The sequence below is a fragment of the Schistocerca gregaria genome, chromosome 1 (genome assembly GCF_023897955.1).
Source record: "Schistocerca gregaria isolate iqSchGreg1 chromosome 1, iqSchGreg1.2, whole genome shotgun sequence".
Taxonomy (NCBI): domain Eukaryota; kingdom Metazoa; phylum Arthropoda; class Insecta; order Orthoptera; family Acrididae; genus Schistocerca; species Schistocerca gregaria.
The window spans coordinates 826,956,211-826,970,584 of NC_064920.1; positions in this window are offsets into that span (position 1 = coordinate 826,956,211).

The following is a 14,374-nucleotide window of genomic DNA, read 5'->3' on the forward strand; positions in this document are numbered from 1 at the left end:
TCTCATGTGTAAATCTACACACTGTATTGCAAATGAACACTCCTATACATGGAGTCGCATTTAAACATGGTACTGTATCTATTTTGTCATTGCTGATGATTAGTTTGCATTAATAACTGCATCAAAAATAATTTTATAACAATACATTAGTCATACTCAAAAGTAATGCATTAAAGATCTGTTTCTTTTTCTATTCAGTACTGACAAAGCCAATTTGTTGTGGTGACTGTTAAATAGGTTTCCTCAATTTAGTTCAAAAATTGCAACACCTCAACTTTTCATGATAATTAAGGCCATAGAGGCATGTGTTTTTTGGATAAACCTCTGACTAGAAAGCAATTCTGGTAGCTGAAATCATAGGTTTTTGTTAATCCTGCCTATTGATATTTTCATAGAGACTTTCATCCTCAACACGTTTTTGTATTTCGAACTGAGAAGTCAAATACCAATTTCATAGATGCAGTTTTAAAAATGTTGTTGTATTTCTTAAATAACAAATTATTAAAAAATCTCTCAGTCTCCTGGGGGCTGAATTTGCAAAAACACTGAAACACACAATTCTTTTTATTTTTTAATTTCTGACTGAAACCAAATACCAATTTTTGTTGTTCTAGCTTTAAAATTGCCTTTGTGACATTTTCAAAAAACCATCCCCTATTTCACCCCCTTACAGATGAAATTTCCAAAAATCCCATATTGTATGATGCGTACTGTATAAGATAAACACCTTCTCCAAATATCAAGTTTCTATCCTTAGCAGTTTGGGATGGTGATGAATCAGTGAATCAGTCAAGACATTTCCTTTTATACATGGAACAAAAATAATCAGATTTTGAAAACATAATATTTTAAAATCTTGTCCAGTGGAGTCCCCAACAATCAGTCTTTCATTCTTATCCCATCCAGTAAGTCTTCTCTGACCCAGGGATCTCTGCATTATTTCCAACTCCCCCATTTCCTAAGCCACAACAGTCCTTTTCCTTCACCATTCTTCCTTCCACCAGCAGAAGGAACCACTGGCTCCAAAGGCTTGCAGATGTAAATACTGTTATGTTTATATTCTCCTGCTGCTGCTCAGTGAGTACACCTTTTATCTGTCCAATTACATGACTTTATATATATATAGAGAGAGAGATTGTTATTGTTTTTGATGAGAAACAGTATTTTTTGTATATCAAAAATATTATTTCGCTTGCTGTTTTCCCTTATATTATTTTTAATTTTGCATCTAGCTGATACAGAATTACAGAAATAATGGCTAACATGGGGCATAGATATAATAAACACAAACACACTTAAAAAAGGAAAGGTTTATGTTGGAAATTGGTACAGGAAGTAGGTTCTGCCAGACATTGTATATTGGCTTATGGATTAGACATGTTTTAAGTTCCAACAGGAGAGCTGTACTTAGCTTGCTACCACAAATATTAGGGTGTAGGCCTTGTACTACATTCCAAAACAGCTGAGGACAATTCCTGGCTCCTGGTTTACATACATTAAAAGGTCTTAAAATCCATCATGAGAAGCAGTCATATTGCAAATAAAAGCAGTGTGACAAAGCCAGTCCCAAGAGTGTGAGGCAATGGAGATTTGGAAACTGATAAAACCAATTCCAAAGAATACTTGTGCAGAAGAAACATGACATCTGTTTACAGTGGCACTTAGTATGACACAGTGTATGCTACGTAATTCCCCCCCCCCCCCTCCCCCCTCTGCCGGTCTGGGGGTTAGAATAGGCCCGTGGAATTCCTGCCTTTTGTAAGAGGTGACTAAAAGGAGTCTCACACCTTTTGGCCTTTACGTGATGGTCCCCTGTAGGGTTTGACCTCAATTTTTCAAAATTTTCCTGAAGAGCGAGCCAATTGGGGAAGGGCGCCTTACATGGTGCATCATGTCCATTGTGCATTGAGATCTTTAGCTCACTTTCTCGTCGTGGCATTATAGTCCTGCTCATCCTCCATCTCTTGAGTGAGGATATCTTCCTATGTGCATTTTCCTCCACCCACTATGCAGTGTCGTTTTCTGTGCCGATGATGACCATGGAATTCTTTGCACCTTTTATCCAGCACGGTAGCCAGTCTGTTGTGGTGGGGCCGCCATGTATCCTGTTGGTTGTAGCCCCCTGACTACACAGGCATTGCTCTGCTGATGTCTGTGCCATTAACTCTCCATGTATGCCAAGGAGTAGGTGTCCATCACCCTGGGGCATCAGGACTCCCAGCAATGGCCATCGTGCCAGGTGGCCTTTGTTGCGGCTGGGTGGTGCCCGTGGGGAGGGCCCCTGGTCAGAGTGGGTGGCATCAGAGTGGATGACGTGATGAAGCGTACCACATCATCACTTGCTGGTGATCAAACGCCAGCAGTCTCTAAGCATTCCAAGCAGCAGTACAATACAAAGAAGTATGATTCTATATCATTCCCGTTCCTGGCCACACCATGGGAGGAAGGCCAGGCTAAGTATGGCAGTGAACCTTATTTGCCCCGGTACCTCATATGTAGGAGAGCTGATGGGAACTGCTCTGTCTCGATGAAGCTTCAGGTTTTTGTAGAGCATTTAGAGGACAAGTTTGGGGAAGTGGAGGGCTTGTCCAAAATGCGGTCAGGGTCAGTCTTGATAAAAACGGCATCTCCCGCCCAGTCACGGGTATTACTTGCTTGTGACAAGCTGGGGGATGTTTCCATTACCATCATGCCTCATAATAGCTTAAATATGGTCCTGGGTATTATATTCCACAGGAGATTCTTTTGCAGTCTGACAACGAGCTGCATGCCAACTTAGAGTGGCAAGGACTTCATTTCATCTGGCGCATCCATCGGGGTCTAGGAAATGATCAGGTTGCCACTGGAGCCTTCATCTTGGCCTTCGAAGGGGTGACACATTACCTGAGAAGGTCAAGGTTATGGTCTACTGCTGCGATGTCAAACCATATATTCTTCCCCCAAGGTGGTTCTTTAGGTACTGGAAGTTTGGCCATATGTCTTCCTGGTGTACTTCCAGCATCACATGTTAAGATAGTGTACATCCATCCCATCCCAATACTCCACATGCCCCGCCTCCCGTCTGTGTCAACTGCGGAGAGCATCATTCCCCTTGCTCACCAGACTGCAGGATTTTACAGCGAGAAAGGAAAATTATGGAATACAAGACCCTGGACCGCCTGACCTACACTGAGGCCAAGAGGAAATTTGAGTGCCTACATCCTGTGGCTATGAGCACCTTTTATGCCACGCTCCGGAAACAGTTGTAGCACCATCAGTTCCAGTTGGCTTTCAGAGTCCGAAGACTACACCTGCCCCTTGATGGTGGGGGGCACTTCCCTCCCTGTTGCTTCTGCACCACCTATCTCGGGAGCACTGCCCCCCCAACCATTGGGACACCAGTCCCCACTTCTCAGCTGGAGAAGCGTAAGTCTTCTTTGGCACCTATCACTAGGAAGGGGTCTCTTGGGTCACTGCCTTCCCAGGTTCCTACTAGTGGGAAAGATGACACCCACTAGTGGCTGAAGTGTCCAAAAGCAGCTGGTCGTAGGGCTTCATGACCATCCCCAGTCTTGGAGACTGAATCAGTGAAACCCTCCCAGCTAGAGTAACCCAAGGATCAATGAGAGAAATCCAGAAAGAAGACCCCAAGGGAGTTGCGGTAGCACTGCTGCCTAAAAGCTCTGCGTATGAGGATGAGGTACAGATTATGGCAACCGCTTAGGACCTAGATCTCACCAGACCCTCAGACACAATGGATATAGCCTGTCCAGGAAATAAGTCAGTGGCACAGACTGCTTTATTGACTGTTTCATGCCTTCCCAGTCTAAGATCATGTCATCATCCAGTGCAATTGCAGCGGGTTTTTTCTACCGCCTGGCTGATTGAGCTACGGCAACTGTTAAGCTTTACACTTGCTTTCTGCATTGCCCTCCAGGAAAACTGGTTCTCAGCAATGCGGACCCCTGCCCTTCATGGCTACTGGGGATATTACAAGAACCATAGTGAATATAATAGTGTGTCAGGTGGAGTTTGTGTTTATGTCCTCAACTTGGTAAATAGTGAACCTGTGCCCCTTCAAACTCCTCTTGAAGCTGTGGCTGTCAGGATACGGACGATGCGGGAAATACCTGTCTGCAATGTACATATTCCTCCAGATGGTGCGGTACCCCTGAACATATTGGCCGCACTGACTGATCAACTCCCTAAACCTTTCCTACTTTAGGGAGATTTTAACGCCCATAATCCATTGTCAGGTAGCACCATGCTTACTGACCATGGCAGAGATGTCGAAAATTTACTGTCCCAACATGACCTCTGCCTCTTAAATACTGGGGCCGCCACGCATTTCAGTGTGGCTCATGCCAGTTACTCAGCCATTGATTTATCAATTTGCAGCCCAGGACTTTCCCATCTATCCACTGGAGAGCACATGACAACCTGTGTGGCTGTGACCAGTTCCCCATCTCCCTTTCACTCCCCAGCGTCATGCCAATGTATGCCAACCCAGATGGGCTTTAAACAAGGCAGACTGGGTAGCCTTCGCGCCTGCTGTCACCGTTCAGTCTCCCCCAGGTGGTGCCATCGATGTTGTGATTGATTAAGTCACTATAACTATAATTTCTGTGACGGAAAATGCAATCCTTCATTCTCTAGGGTGCCCCAGCGAAAGACAGTTCCTTGGTGGTCACCAGAAATTGCTAAGGCAATTAAAGAGCGTGAGCGAGCTCTATAGTGACATAAGCAGCACCCTTCCCTATAGCAAGTAATAGCCATTAAGTGGCTCTGTGCCCACATTGGCCTGCTTATAAAACGGTGGAAACAGGAGTGTTGGAAGAGTTATGTGTCGACCATTGGGTGCCATAAGTCACCTTCTGAAGTCTGGATGAAGATCAGATGTCTTTTTGGGTACCAGACCCCTGTCATTAACATCAATGGTGTGTTGTTTACCAACGCAAACACGATTGCCAAGCAGTTTTCTGAGCACTATGCTCGAGCTTCTGCATCGGAGAACTATGCCCCAGCCTTTCACACCTTCAAACAGCGGATGGAAAGGAAAGTCCTCTCGTTCACTACACACCGCAGTGAACCCTATAATGCACCATTTACAGAGTGGGAGCTCCTCAGCAACCTTTCACATTTCCCCAACACAGTTCCTGGGTCGGATCAGATCTGTAGTCAGATGATTGAACGTCTCCCTTCTGACTACAAGCGATATCTCCTCATCATCTTCAACCGGATCTGGCGTGATGGCGTCTTTCTATTGCAATGGCGGGAGAGCACCATCATTACGGTGCTAAAACCTGGTAAAACCTTGGATAGCTGTCGGCCCATCAGCCTCACCAATGTTCTCTGTAAACTGCTGGAACTTATGGTGTGTTGGCGGGTGGGTTGGGTCCTGGAGTCACGTGACCTACTGGCGCCATGTTAAGGCGGCTTCCACCAGGGTCACTCTACCATCTTGTGTCCCTTGAGTCTGCCATCCTTACAGCCTTTTCCAGACACCAATACCCAGTTGCCATGTTTTTTTACTTAAAGCATGCGACTCGACCTGGCGATGACATATCCTAGCCACATTGTATGAGTGGGGTCTCTGGTGTGTGCTCCCGATTTTTACCCAAAACTTCCTGTCGCTCCATACTTTCCGTGTCCAAGTTGGTGCCTCACATAGTTCCCTCTGCATTCCACAGGGCTCCCTATTGAGTGTATCTCTCTTTTTAGTGGCCATTAACGGTCTAGCAGCAGTTGCAGGACCATCGGTTTCCCCTTCTCTGTATGCAGATGATCTTCTCTGTACGCAGATGACTTCTGCCTTTCGTATTGCTCCTCCAATACTAGTGTTGCTGAATGGAGCCTACATGGAGCCATTCACAAGATGCAGTCATGGGCTCTAGCCCACAGCTTCCAGTTTTCAGCCATGAAGTCATGTGTCATGCACTTCTGTCGGCATCATACCGTTCATCCAGAACCTGAACTTTATCCTAACGATGATCCACTTACTGTAGTGGAGACGTATCGATCCTTAGGACTGATTTTTGACACCTAATTGATTTGGCTATATCACCTTCGTCTGCTTAAGTGGGAGTGCTGGCCGCACCTCAATGCTCTCCGCTGCCTGAGCAACACCAACTGGGATGCAGATTGCTCTACACTGCTGCAACTCTACATAGCCCTTGTTCAATCCTGCCTTGACTATAGGAGTCTGGTTTATGGTTCGGCAGCGCCCTCAGTGTTGCATTTACTCGTCCCATTGCACCACTGTGGCGTTCGCCTAGTGACGGGAGCTTTTAGAAAGGGTCCGGTGACCAGTGTCGTGGTGAAGGCTGGAGTCCCTCCATTGTGGATCTGACATGCACAACAGTTCGCCAGTTATGTTGCACACATTCGTAGTTCTCCTGAGCATAGGAATTACTTTCTCCTTTTCCCACCTGCAGCAGTTCATCTCCCACATTGGTATCCCAGGTCTGGGTTCACGATTGAAGTTCGTGTGCGATCCCTTCTCTTTGAACAGGATTCCTTTCCTTTACCACCTCCACTTTAGGTCCATTCATGTACACCTCTGTGGTGTACACCTTGGCCGAAGCTTCGTTTGGACCTTTTACCTGTCCCTAAGGACTTGTTAACCCTACTGCTCTCCGCTGTCACTTCCTCTTGATTTGTGAAGTGTTTGGGGGCTCTGAAGTTGAAGTTGTTTACACTGATGGCTTGATGGCTGACGGTAATGTTGGTTTCGCTTATGTCCACAGAGGCCATATTGAACAGCATTCCTTCCCCGCTGGCTGCAACGTATTCACTGCAGAGCTTGTGGCCATATCGCGTGCACTTCAGTACATCTGTTCCTGTTATGGTGAGTTGGTGCTACCCTCGCCATCCTTTGATAGCAAACATCCAGGAGTCCATCTCTGCCCTGGAACTGTCCTTTCATTCAATGGTGTTTGTGTGGACCCCAGGACATGTCGGAATCCCGGCAACGAACTTGTTGATGGGCTGGCCAAACAGGCTATGCGTAAAGCGCTCCTGGAGATGGGCATCTCTGAAACTGAACTGCATTCTGTCTTACGCCGCAAGGTTTTTCGGCTTTGGGAAATGGAGTGGCATAGTAGTATGCATGACAAATTGCATGTCTTTAAGGAGACTGCAAATGTATGGAAACCTATCCTATAGGCATCTCACAGGGAATAAGTTGTCCTTTGTTGGCTCGACATTGGCCATACGTGGCTCTTCAATGGTTACCTCCTCCATCGCGAGGACCCACCTCAGTGTTGGTGTGGCTCCCAAGTGACAGTCATCTGGACTGCCTGCTTTTAGCCAGTCTGTGGCAGACTTTTAACTTTCCCAGCAACACACTATCTTCAGTGTTGGGCGACAATGCCTCGACAGCAGCTTTAGTTTTTAGTTTTACGTTTTGTTTGTGAGGCTGGGTTTTATCATTGGATCTGAGTTTTAGCCCATGTCCTTTGTCCCCTGTGTCCTCCACCCTAGCGCTTTTAGGGTGGAGGTTTTAATCTGTTGCAGGGTGGCTGCCTTGTCCTTTTTTATTCTCATGGTCACCCAGCCATGTTAATCTGCTTTCTTGTTTTTAATCCCTTCTCTCTGTTTCTTGCATCTCTCAGTGGCTTTCTTGTCCTGTTTTATCCATTTTTGGGTTTGTTGTCCTCCTGTCATTCTTCTGGTTCTTTCTTTCTCCTGTTATTGTGCCGTACGTCTTCTTTGCTTTCTTCTTTCCCTTTGGTAATTTGGGTAATTTTTCTACCTGTAACAAGGGACCGAGGACCTCACAGTTTGGTCCCTCCTCCCCCCCCCCCCCCCCCCCCCGCTTTTTAAACCAACCAAACAACATAATTTTTTATGTTTTCTGTGCCAGTTTTAGTAAATAAATCACAATTTCATATTTTCAGTCTTCTCTCTGTGTTGTTAATGTTACAGTAATTCATATCTCCACAACCTTCAACACCAAATAGCTTTCATACTAGAACACTTTTTTTGAACAAAGAAAAAATAAATAAAGAAAAAATAAAATAAAGACTCGCAGTTCAGCGTTAAAATATAATGAAAAGAACAGTTGCTACTGAGCATAAAGCGGGGATACTGAGTTGCAGAAAGGCAACATCTGATGGATTCCAAACCAACCACCTCCTTCTTAGTTGCCAAGACCAACTATATGCATACCAACAATTACTTCTCCTTTGAAGGCATCAACTAAAACAAATCCGGGGTTCAGCTATGGGCACTGGCATGGCACCATCCTACACCAACCTATTCATGGGCCATCAAGAGGAATCCTTCCTAAACACCCAGAATCCCAAACCCTTCACCTGCTTCAGATTCACTGATGACATCATCATGGTCTGGATCAAGGGTGAGAACATCCTATCCACATTCCTCCAGAACCTCAAACAACTTCTCCCCCATTGACTTCACCCAGTGCCACACAACCCATTAAGCCACCTTGCTAGATGTTGACCTCCACCTCAAAAATGGGTATATCAGTATCTCTGTCCACATCAAACTTACCAAACACCAGCAATATTTCGACTTTGATAGCTGCCACCCATTCCATACCAAGAAGTCACTTCCATACAGCCTAGCCACCCATGGCCATCGCATCTGTAGAGAGGTCCCTCTCAAATATACCTAGTGTCTCACTGAGGCCTTTACTGATCGTAATTACCCTTCCCACCTTGTACAAAGTCCCACTTTGTGGCCACAGAGGAGCATTCTCCTCATGACTCAGTACCACCCAGAGCTGGAGCAACTGAATTACATTCTCTGCAAGGCCCTGAAATGAGAAATGTCCTACCCTTTATCCTTCCACCCTTCCCACAGTGCTATTCTGCCATCCACCAAACCCGCACGATATTCTCTTCCATCCCTACATAACCCCTGCTCCCAACCTCTTGCCTCATGGCTCAAATCCCTGTAATAGACCAAGCTGCAAGACCGTGTAGTGATCATCTTCAGATTTGCTTAATAACAAGTCATAATAAGTCTAATATTTTTGTAAAAGAACACAGACATTAGCAGTAAAATAAAAGAAACAACTCACAATCAGTCTTAACTGAAGGTTATCATTTTGTGGCAAGACTGGGAATGTGACAATAAATATTTTAAAAATTTATGCAGTTTTGACATCTGTCATGAGATATTGTCAGCCATTATCAAAAAGTGCTGTTTCCCATTGTGGATTGACTTGACACTGAAAGCACTTGAAATCAGGACGAGAACTGTTATTCACTTGTAAAATTTCTTAGCAATATGTTCTCTTCTGTTTAGCCCCTAATGTAGATGTAGATGTAGATATAGATGTAATGCCCAGAATATGAGAATTTCATGAAGTATTTTTACTTGAATAATGCATTGAAGGTGGTGTTGTAAATAAATTATATTGGATCAAGCATACTTTGTCTTTTCATGAAAATAACCACCTAGAATACATACATATTATAAAAATGTATGTATTTATGTATGTATGTTCCATATCTCCTCCTAAACCACTGGACCGATTTAAACCAAATGTGGTACATAAACCACTTACTGTCTGGAAAGAATTACTCATGTGTGCAATTTTTTTTTTGGGGGGGGGGGGGGAAGTGGGGAGAACCACCTACATGTCAGAGGAGTGGGGGTGCAAGTGAAAAAGGATTGTAACTACAACCCATGAATATCCATAATTTTTCATCAACTATTTGAGAGAGAGAGCATGTAGTGCCTTGCAACAAACTTTACACATAATTTCAAACCTTTACGAAACTTTTTCACACTGCCCCCCCCCCCTTGCCCCCCCCCCCCCTACAAAATGAGAAAATGAAAAAAGTTTATTTTTGCTGTTCATGCAGTAAAACTGCCTCATTAAGCATAACATTTTAATTTCTTCATTTCTACTAAATCTATTTGCAACAAGTTTTGCAGAAAGTATTCACATATACTACTGAATGCACCAACAGAATTGTATAATTTTGTGACATGTAGTTCAGAAGCTATGAAGTGATAAACACAGAGATGCATGAAAAACATGTCACATTATGTGTAATGTTTAAATGTATTACTGCTTTACTACTACACTATTTGGAATACCTTTCAGAGACAGTATCCACATATGTCCCTAAATGTACACTACTAGCCATTAAAATTGCTACACCACAAAGATGACATACTACACACGCGAAATTTATTATAATAGTTTGCACTTTTCACGACGTACAAACACTGTTCTTCCCTATAACTGCATATCAGTGCTTCAATTGCTTCCTTGGACCACTGCGGTGCCATTATTTAATAATTATAAGAACTTCTTACCGCACTTCACAACAGCAGAAAAGCGACTATCAACAAAGGTTTCCAGCCCAAGCTTTCCGCGTCTGACGTCACAAACGAAACGCCTCATGATTGGCCAACGCAGGTAGCACGCAGGGAACCTTGCAAGAAAAATAGCACCGGACCTATCCTGGAAATCATACAAGGTCCCCAGCAAGGTAGCCCGCTAGCAGACGACGGAGCCTGCAAGGTAGCCGCCGCGCGAGCCAGCAAGGAAACTTGCATCGAATCTTGCTCCATGTGAGACGGGCTTAAGGAAAGGAATACTGTGGGGGTAAGAACCTGCAACCTCCTAGAGAGTGGGGGATGATAACTGGGAGAGAGGAGTGGGGAGGAAGAGATAGAGAGACAGACAGTGAGGAGGGAGGAGGACATGGACACAGATACGAGATAGAAGAAGATGGGCAAGGAGAGAGGAAGATGTGATAGAAAGAGAGAGGGGAGGAGAAGATGAGCAGAAAGAGGGGATAATAGCAGATGGACAGAGTGTGGGGGTGGGGGAGGTGGACAGAAAGGTGGGCAAAATAGATGAACATAGAGAGGAGGAAGGAGGGGATGGTCTAATATAACTGGAATAAATACATACCCTGGCAATATTGGGTATTCAGCCAGTTTTACTATAAATTATTTTACTAATATTTTAAAAAATTAAGTACATTATCACAAGATGATAAACCGTGTTATCAAATTTTAATGAAAATATGATTGATTAGGCTTCAGTGTAATACTAGAGTGAAGTTCTCAAAAAGTCCTTAACCAATGTTGCAGGATAAAATTGTATGGTTAGTTTTAATACAAATAGTAGTCAATAAAATTGTAACTTACAGAATTAGCATTAGCTGTAATAGAACGGTCCGAAAATTCTGCCAGTTTATGAGGAGAGGTGGGCAGAGTGCGTAGCCACTTTTGTGATAAAATGTCATCACATAAACTTCCTGTACCTAACTCCTCAACATTTCAAATAACAATTGGGGCACCTATTCTAATTGGAAAACATAATTGCAGAATTACTTATGCTGATGAAAGGATATGCCTCATAGAGGACTCTTATTCATGAAATAGTGCATACAGTATTGCCTCTCTTCACTAAGAACACCTTCTTACAGCAGACATGCAGAAATGGTTTATTTCTTCTGGTCCATCATTGTTTCAAATTGAATGGTCTGTAGTAGTCACAAATTAAACAATCAGTAATAAACAGTATTTCAAAATGAATGAACTCTGCCTACAGCCCAGTGCTAATGTAATGAATCTCCACCAAAGAGTGAATCTCATTATAAAGCTTTGAATCATTAACAGCTTTTTCCTGACATTTAAAAGTTGTTTCACAATTTTTTTGCTATTCCAGAAAAACAGCCTGTGTTAGCTTACGGATGGTATCAAAGAATTTATTGCAACATTTCTCCGAATCTCTCTAAAAATGGAGCAAATAGTCATATACTGAAAGTCTGAAATGAATTATTGTTTATAAAAAATCTGCAAAACTTATATTGCTTCTAGTGCAAAAAATGGTTCAAATGGCTCTGAGCACTATGGGACTTAACATCTATGGCCATCAGTCCCCTAGAACTTAGAACTACTTAAACCTAACTAATCTAAGGACATCACACAACGCCCAGCCATCACGAGGCAGAGAAAATCCCTGACCCCGCCGGGAATCGAACCCGGGCGTGGGAAGCGAGAACGCTACCGCACGACCACGAGATGCGGGCTTCTAGTGCAAGAATTATCATTTAGTAGGGATTTAGGTAATTGTACTCGTGAACGTTTATGGTTCTTGGTCATGCATTTGACTTATTTTGAGTACTGAGAACAGAATCCTCAATTTTGAAGTTCTTGATTTTGCCCATCATGGTACTTTGTTTTATTTACCCCCAGTTTTCTAGCTAATTTTGGAGACAATGGTTTCCAACTTCCCAGTGGAAAGAGGTGCAGCACTGTGAGTAATAACACCTACTTCATGAGAAAGGTTTCAGGTATAACACCAAGAACATCAATTGAGCAACAAATTTTAAACTGCTGCAGCAAACATAGAATTGTTGAGAATGACTTTCAAATTGTTAAAACAATAAGGAGTCACGTGAAAAGATGTTAGCAGTCTATGATAATGAGGTGAGCTTTGCTGATAGATGCTGTGTACATGCTAGCATAAGGGAAGCTGTGCATATGACAGGTACCTCTTGCATAGTGCCATACAATCAAGTGAAATGTTGAGTAAGAACAACACAATCCCTCCCCCCTTCTCCCCATAAGATGGCTCCCATACTTAAGTGGAACATAAATGGGTCCAGGAGTTGGGGAACTGAAGCATCGAGCACAAGGTAGGCCTCTGTGTTTGTGTCTTCAAAATTTACATTTCAGGCCTTCTTATACTCATACCCTTAGGGGTTACAGTCTCTACATAAAGGACCTTCTCAGAGGGGAACCTGCTGACAAAGGAAAACCTTATTTATAAATTATGCATATCATTCTCTTCCTCACCATCAACAAACAAGCTGAACGTTTGTGCGACACGTTCTTGAACACGGTTTGAGTGTGTGAGATCCCCACCAGTTTGGATTAAAGGAAGATGTCGAAGCAATTCAAAGGTGTACTGCTAGATTTGATACTGGTAGGTTTGGTCAGCACTCAAGTATTACCAATATGCTTTGTGAACTCAAATGGAAATCCCAGGTGCAAAGACTACACTCTTTTGGCGAGATGGTATTGAGAAAATTCTGTGTGCAGAATTACTGTACTGTCTCCAATGTACATTTCACATAAGAACCACAGAGATAAGGTGAAACATGGGGTAGTCATTTTTCCTCACTTCATTTCCAAGTGGAACAACAAAGGAAATGGCTAGTAGTGATGCGTTCTGCCATGCACTGTACAGCGACTTGCGAAGTATTGTGTAGAAGTAAACACAACCTCAGTGTCAAGAGGATAGCTCTCACTCCATTGACCACATTCTGCATTGTACATCTGTTAGACAAAGGATTATATGAAAGAAAACTGCCTTGATAAATCTTCAGTAATACATACTGGACACTGTACAGTCATCTGACCACGTTTGTCCATAAATAATGCAACTAGGAATGGGTGGATCACATCACCAGTGGAACTCATCATGCCACTTGTGTGATCATGCCAGAGTCTTCATAGTACCTTATTAGGCAGATTGTTTCCTGGTAATTGCATAGTTCCTCTCTCTACAATCCACAGCATGCACACTAATTGACAAAGTCATAAAAATGTACCATGTGGACAAAATGCTTAAAAAATTAACAAGAGCGAGGAGAGTTTGTGGCAACACTTGTTGCCCTTGATAAATATTTCCAATAAACCATCACATATGGTAGGCTGGATGGAGACTTTCTGGGAGAAGTGGGAGCTGTAATGAGTCACGACAGTGTTCTGACCAACCAAGGGCACATTGCGTATACCATGGTGGAATATTTCACTCAAATTGTTGCCGCCATTGGCCATCTTCCAGGGACTTCGAGTCCATCAATAATGAATTTCACAACTGCTCCTATGTGTGAAAGGTGGATTCAGGATTATTTATGTCACTGGACACGTTGTGTCAGGAAACATTATAGTAGCACTAAATCTGAGGAGGGGTGCGATGTGGAGTTTCCCTTGTGAGAGGCTTTCACTGATAAAATGAACCTACTGCAAGCAGCTGTGCAACAGGCTTTATGTGGAGGAATAATATAATAATTGAATTAGTAAGCCTTGAGAAGACTTGGATAGCTCTTCCTGTCTTTTTGTCAATCGTTCTTTTCCCAACATTATTTTAGATATGTAGTTTCTGATATTCTCCATTAATGCTCAAAAACCTTTTAACAGAATACTAAATGCAAAATTCTACTGATAAAATAGACAAATGTGCAAACTGCTGCAGTATCATCAGGATTGGAAATAAATGTAAGGATATCAGTTTTCATGTGGGATGTTTTAATACAACGTACGACATGAAAGGCGCTGGACCCCGTAAGGAGTACTGCTATCTCTGATGTCATATAATATCAGTATTGTACTCATTACTTGACGCTGGCGCTGCTGGAACTTTTGGAGCCGAGCATCCTTAATGTGAGAG